Source organism: Scylla paramamosain, chromosome 5, assembly GCF_035594125.1.
Source record: "Scylla paramamosain isolate STU-SP2022 chromosome 5, ASM3559412v1, whole genome shotgun sequence".
NCBI classification, from domain to species: Eukaryota; Metazoa; Arthropoda; class Malacostraca; order Decapoda; family Portunidae; genus Scylla; species Scylla paramamosain.
Window position 1 is genome coordinate 6,389,192 of NC_087155.1, and position 7,500 is coordinate 6,396,691.

General features: G+C 42.1%; 1 long non-coding RNA gene across 2 annotated transcripts in view; it reads left to right on the forward strand.

The window, feature by feature from the left end:
• The window catches only part of LOC135100461 (uncharacterized), a 291,394-nt gene that overhangs the window by 34,116 nt on the left and 249,778 nt on the right, over positions 1-7,500 (forward strand). For both annotated transcript variants that reach the window (XR_010268716.1, XR_010268715.1), the window contains exon 2: positions 3,712-3,822. This is a non-coding gene — a long non-coding RNA (uncharacterized LOC135100461). The remainder of the gene's footprint in view (positions 1-3,711; positions 3,823-7,500) is intronic.

Sequence of the window (7,500 nt, forward strand, 5' to 3'; positions counted from 1 at the left end):
AGAGAGAGAGAGAGAGAGACCACTACCTCTTAAGACCAACTCATAGACACGTAACACTCCATGCATTATTAATATTAACACTATGGCCGTCTACCGCTGATAAACATCAATACACACGAGATACAAGTGTGGACTTAACGTATAGCCGCTACACTCTCTCTAAAGAGCAACGCGGCAGTCCACTCAGTACATCGAGGCACCACGCGGCTCACTTATTTACCCACCTCAGTAAATATGAGACGAAAGGGAGCCGTGGCGCTGTAGTAATGTTGTAGTAATGCCATAGTAACGTCATAAAGTAATACAGTAATGGTGCATTCATCCAAGACGCATCAACCCTTTCACTGTTAAACGTTTCCCACAATACTTTACAACTCTTATAGACATTTTTGTACTGAAATAGGTTAGATATTCGTGTAGACTATATAGAAAATACAAAGTTGGTCTTTTATCCACCCTTCACTCTGTGTGTCCAAGCAAACCATACTTTATACTGCTTTAAGTGTTACCAGCATACAATCCTAACTGTAAAGGGGATAAGCCACCATCAAGTGACAATACGGAGATTAAATTTGCAGCGGGGTGTGACGTGTGGGCGACGACGAAGGCCTCAAACGACTACCTTAATGTTCCCGCCGCTCGTCCAGGGATCCCAGCGCCTTAGGGCAAGTCTCGAGGTCGAGCCTAAATCCTCCGAGGTGAAGAAAACTCATTATAATTTCAAATATTCGCATCTACATAATGGCAGGCAGATTTTCAGCATATAGTCAAGGGTGATTTTATGAAGCAGATAGACGCTTTGTGTGTGTGTGTGTGTGTGTGTGTGTGTGTGTGTGTGTGTGTGTGTGTGTGTGTGTGTGTGTGTGTGTGTGTGTGTGTGTGTGTGTAAGGGGTTGAGGGGTGTGGGGTAAGGGGTGTAAGTATTGTCAGTGAGAGAGAGAGAGAGAGAGAGAGAGAGAGAGAGAGAGAGAGAGAGAGAGAGAGAGAGAGAGAGAGAGAGAGAGAGAGAGCTCATTTTTATCTTATTACATTTTGTATTATCATTTACTTATTTGTATATATTCACAGTTTTCAGGCATCGCTCTTCTCTTTGTTGTTAGGATGTAGTGACATTGCTCTCTCTCTCTCTCTCTCTCTCTCTCTCTCTCTCTCTCTCTCTCTCTCTCTCTCTCTCTCTCTCTCTCTCTCTCTCTCACTGACAATACTTGAGCCCTCCACGTCGCTGATGACGGTAAGTGGGAGGGGGATGGAGAAGGATGCGCTGCCTTCCCCCACCCACCCAACACTACTGTGGCCCATGGAGCTAATGACCCATTCTCAAAAACGTCCCTCAAACACGGGGTTGGAAAAAAAAAAAAACGTTTTTTTATACCCAACCCACTGTTTTTTTTTTTATGGGGGGTTTATTGTTTTTTCGGTGTTTTTATTGTTTTTTTTGAGGAGGTTTATATATTCATCTTTTATTCCTTATATTTTTATGTAAATCAGTTTAAATAAGCAATTATAAGAAATCTAGAGTGAAACAAAAGCTTTAAAGTTTTTTTTACATAGAAGGGGAACCGGCCAAGAGCAGCAAAATTATAATTAAAAACAAAAAAGACCCACTGAGGTGCCGATCCCCAAACAGAGTTAAAAGTATTCGTCAAAAACTAAAGGAAACTTCTTCATTTTCCTTCTTGAAACTTCCCTCTCGAAAGAGTTCAAGTCATAGGAAGGTGGAAATATAGAAGCAGGCAGGGAGTTCCAGAGTTTACCAGAAAAGGGATGAATGATTGAGAATATTGGTTAATTCTTGCATTAGAGAGGTAGACAGAATAGTGGTGAGAAAAAGAAGAAAGTGCTGCGCGTCGATGCAGCGGGAGGAGAGGAGGCATGCAGTTAGCAATATCAGAAGAGCAGTTAGCAAGAAAATAGCAGAAGATAGCAAGAGATGCAACATTGCAGCGATGAGAGAGAGGCTGAAGACAGTCAGTTAGAGGAGAGGAGTTGATAAGATGAAAAGCTTTTGATCCCACCTTGTCTAAAAGAGCGGTATGAGTGGAACCCCCCTATACATATGAAGCATACTCCATACATGGATGGAGAGGGTTAGCAGTTGAGGGGGTGAGAAAAACTGGCAGAATGACTCAGAACGCCTAACTTCATAGAAATTGCTTTAGCTAGAGATGAGATGTAAAGTTCCCAGTTTAGATTACAAGTAGAGGACACACTGATTATGTTCAGTGTAGAAGAGGGGGACAGTTGAGTGTCACTGAAGAAGAGAGATAGTTATCTGGAAGGTTGTGTCGAGTTGATAGATGGTGGAATTGAGTTTTTGAAGCATTGAACAATCTGCTCCGATAAGAAATTTTAGAGAGATCAGAAGTCAGGCGTTCTGTGGCTTCCCTGTAAAAAACTGTTTACTTTCTGAATGGTTGGACGTTTACGAAAAGACGTGGAAATGTGCAGAGTGGTATCATCAGCATAGGAGTGGATAGGACAAGAAGATTGGTTTAGATCATTGATGAATAATGGGAAGAGAGTGGATGACAGGATAGAACCCTGAGGAACACCACTGTTAGTATTGATCTAGTAGAAGAACAGTGATCCTTTATCACAACAGCAACAGAACGGTCAGAAAGGAAACTTGAGATGAAATTACAGAGAAAAGGATAGAAGCCGTAGGAGGGTATTTTGGAAATCAAAGCTTTGTGCCAGAGTCTATCAAAAGCTTTAGATATGCCTAAGCCAACAGTAAAAGTTTCATCAAAATCCCGAAAAGAGGATGACCAGACTCAATAAGGAAAGCCAGAAAATCACCAGTACAGCGGCCTTGACGATCAGATAGAAGGTTATGAGACAGTAGATACACGTTTGAGATTCTTCCTGTTGAGGATAGATTCAAAAACTTTAAAGAGGCAGGAAATTAAAACAATAGGAAGGTAGTTTGAAAGATTAGAACGGTCACCCTTTTTATGAACAGGCTGACTGTAGGTAAACTTCCAGCAAGATGGAAAGGTAGGTGTTGATAGACAGTTGAAAGAGTTTGACTAGGCAATGTGCAAGCACGGAGGCACAGTTTCGGAGAACAATAGGAGGGACCCCATCAGGTTATGATCATATGCCTTCCGAGGGTTTAAGCCAGCGAGGGCATGGACAACATCACTGCGAACGATCTTAATGGGTAGCTTGAAGTAGTCAGAGGGTGGAGGAGTGGGGAACAAGCCCTGAGTCATCCAAGGTGAAGTTTTTAGCAAAGGTTTGAGCAAAGAGTTCAGCTTTAGGAATAGATGAGATGGCAGTGGTGCCATCAGGTTGAAATAAAGAAAGGAAAGATGAAGAAGCAAAGTTATTGGAGATGTTTTTGGCTAGGTGCGAGAAATCACAAGGGGAATTAGATCTTCAAAGATTTTGACACTTTCTGTCTGAAGGAAAGACACTTGTGTAGGTCATGTTGATACAGGTTGGTCCGGTTGGACAAAACCTGTGTTAACTTGTACTGTACAGGAAATGAATGGGTCAGGCTTGACTATTTTATATTTTTTTATGTATATATAGATATATAGACCTTATTTATCAGTATGATATAAAGCTAAATTTTGATATGAAAAAAAAAAAAAAACCGCTTAGTCTGTTTTGGTGTTTTTTGGGTGGGTATTTTTAATGCCAACCGTACTCAAATACGACACATTTACAGTCCATCACAACGCCTCAGACTCTTTCTTCCTGCAGAGCGTTGCCACGCCACCTCAAGACGAGAGGCAAGGTAGTGGTCGGGGTGTCACTGTGGCTCGCTCCCCCTCATGGTGACCAGCAGCGGCAGTGTTCCAGAGGCGCCACTTAGTAAGTTACTTTTTGACCGTTCAGTTGTAATGGGTGGTTGTGGTGCTTTCATGCATTTACGAGTATATAAGCATAACTTGATAAATCAGTCACAGCATGGCTTCACGAAGGGGAAGGCTTGCCTTATGAACTTGTTAAGTTTTTACGAGGAGGCATATAATGGAGATAATGATGACATCCTTTTACCCCATCAGAGGCTCCTGAGAAAAGTTAGGGTGCACGGGATAGATGGGAAGGTGTTAGGCTGGATAAGGTCGTGGTTAGGCGACAGGCGACAGAGAGTTCTCATAACCGGCTTTAAATCCGAGTGGGGTGAGGTAATTAGTGAGGTGTCACAGTGATCAGTTTTACGACCATTGTTGTTTTGAATATGTATTAATGACTTGGATAGTGAGATTTGTAGTGATGTTAATAAATTTGCGGATGATACGAAGATAAGAAGATTAATTAGGTCAGATTCGGATACCATCGCCCTGGAGGCAGATTTGGATAGGATGAACGAATAGACAGGCAGATGGCAAATGTACTTTATTATTAACATATTCAAAGTACTTAGCGTAGGTAGAAGAAACCCACACAGTAGGTACACGATAAACAAGGAAGCTCTGGTTCAGGGAAGGAAAAAGATTTCTATCTAAGAAAACAATGCATAGAAGTGAGAAATAAAGTAAATCTGGTATTAGGATTAATTTTTAGGTGTGTTAAAAGTAGAATTCCCGAAGCAATATTAAAGCTGTGTCATCTAGACTATGCTGTGCAGTTCTGGTCCCCATATTACAAAAAGGACATAGGTCTTTTAGAATATGTACAAAAGAGAATGACTTTTAGGATACAGGAGATGAGGGATATTCCTTACGAAGCGAGATTGAAGCTGTTAAATTTACATTCCTTAGAAAGACGTAGGTTAAGAGGGGACCTGATAAAAGTCTTTAAGTGGTATAGGGGTTATATAACAAAGGGGACGTAAGCAAAATTCTCAGGATTAGTAATCAAGATAGAACAAGAAATAACGGGTTCAGGCTTCGAAAACTTAGGTTTGAGGATGAGATAGGAAGGAATTGATTCTCAGACAGAGTGGTAGATGAAATGAACGAACTCAGTATTTAGGTTGTTAGTGCTGAGTCATTAGGAAGCTTTAAAAGGAGAGTAGACATATTCATGCTTTTTTTTTTTTTTTTTTTTTTGAGGGGCTCCGGCCAAGGGAAATAAAAACTGAAAAAAAAAAAAAAACCCATAGAGGTGCCAGTCTCCGAACAGAGTCGAAAGCAATAGTTAAGAATACAGGATAAGTGTCTTGAAACCTCCCTCTTGAAAGAGTTCAAGTCATAGGAAGGTGAAAATACAGAAGCAGGCAGGGAGTTCCCGAGTTTATCAGAGAAAGGGATGAATGACTGAGAATACTGGTTAACTCTTGCATTAGAGAGAAATGGATAGGGGTGAGAGAAAAAAGAGTCTTGTGCAGTGAGGCAGCGGGAGGAGGGGAGACATGCAGTTAGCAAGATCAGAGGAGCAGTTAGCATGAAAATAGCGGTAGAAGATAGCAAGAGATGCAACATTACAACGATGAGAAAGAGGCTGAAGACAGTCAATTAGAGCAGAGGAGTTAATAAAACGAAAAGCTTTTGATTCCACCCTGTCTAAAAAAGCGGTATGAATGGGAATGGGAATTGGTTGGCAGAAGAGTGTCATTGAAAAAGAGGGAGTAGTTATCTGGAAGGTTGTGTCGAGTTGATGGATGGAGTAATTGCGTTTTTGAAGCACTGAACAATACTAAGTTTGCTTTGCCCCAATCAGAAATTTTAGAGAGATCAGAAATCAGGCGTTCTGTGGCTTCCCTGTGTGAACTGTTTACTTCCTGAAGGGTTGGACGTCTATGAAAAGACGTGGAAAAGATAGATGTTGATAGACAGAGTTGAAAGAGTTTGATTAGGCAAAGTGGAAGCACGGAGGCACAGTTTCAGAGAACAATAGGAGGGACCCCATCAGGTTCATAAGCCTTCCGAGGGTTTAAGGCAGTGAGAGCATGGAAAACATCACTTCGAACGATTAAAATGGGTAGCATAAAGTAGTCAGAGGACGGAGGAAAGGGAGAAACAAACCCTGAATCATCCAAGGTAGTGTTTTTAGCAAAGGTTTGAGCGAAGAGTTCAGTTTTAGAAATAGATGGTGCCATCTGGTTGAAATAAAGGAGGGGAAGATGAAGAAGCAAAGTTATTGGAGATGTTTTTGGCTAGGTGCCAGAAGTCACGAGGGGAGTTAGATCTTGAAAGGTTTTGACACTTTCTATTAATGAAAGAACTTTGTCTAGTTGGAGAACAGGCTTGGCATGATTCCGGGAAGAAATATAAATCGCATGAGATTCAGATGAAGGCTCAAGTACCCATTGTAGACCCCCTCTCGATCACGTATAGCACGAGAACAGGTTGTGTTAAACTAAGTTTTGGAAGATTTAGGTCGAGAGAAAGAGTGAGGAATGTACGCCTCCATGCCAGATACTATCTTTAACACGGAAGCAGTAGTCATCCCAAGGAATATCAGCATAATATCTCATCAGGTTCCCCCAGTTAGCAGAGGCATAACGCCAGAGGCACCTCCGCCGTAGGGGATCCTGAGGAGGGACTGGAGCGATAGGACAAGATACAGATATGAGATTGTGATTGGAGGAGCCCAACGAAGAAGATAGGTAACAGCATAAGCAGGATTAGAGGTTAGGAAAAAGGTCAAGAATGTTGGGTGTATCTCCAAGACGGTCAGGAATTCAAGTAGAGTGTTGCACCAGTTGCCCTAAGTCGTGGAGGATAGCACCAGGATGGTCAGTGAAGGGAGAGGAAAGCCAAAGCTGGTGGTAAACACTGAAGTCTCCAAGAATGGAGACCTCCGCAAAAGGGAAGAGAGTCAGAATGTGCTCCACTTTGGAAGTCAAGTAATCAAAGAATTTCTTATAGTCAGAGGAGTTAGTTGAGAGGTATACAGCATAGATAAATTGAATTTGAGAGTGACTCTGTAGTTGCAGTCAGATGGTGGAAAATTCAGATGATTCAAGTGCGTGGGCACGAGACCAGGTTAAGTCTTTGCGCACTTAGACGCAACATCCAGCTTTGGATTGAAAATGAGGATAGAGAAAAATAGGAGGGAACAGAAAAGGGGCTACTGTCAGTTGCCTCAGACACCTGTGTTTCAGTGAGGAAAAGAAGATGAGGTTTAGTAGAGGAGAGGTGGTGTTCAACAGATTGAAAATTAGATCTAAGACCGCGAATGTTGCAGAAGTTAATGAAGAAAAAGTTGAAGGGGGGTGTCGAGACACTTAGGATCAATACCAGAAGAGCAGTTCGACCTAGAGACATTTATGGTCCCTTCACCAGATGGGGACTCCGAGGCTGGTGTTCGAGTCGCCATGATAATATTAAATTTTGAGTGAAGTGTGTGTGTAATTAAGTGCATGTTGTTTTGTGTGAAGGAAGAGAGTTGTCTTTAGAAGGCAGGCTGTGACTGCCCTCTTGTGTTGTGAGACACAAAGGGAAACGTTCAGTGAGCTCACAGATTTAGACCTCACTGGGAGTAATTATCGTTTCGCCAGGTGTCTACTGCCTCCTCCTGGGGATGACAGGTGGAAATAGGTAGGTATGTTTCATACTGGGACTGTCACGTGTAGGCTTGATGGCTTCTTGCAGCTTCCCT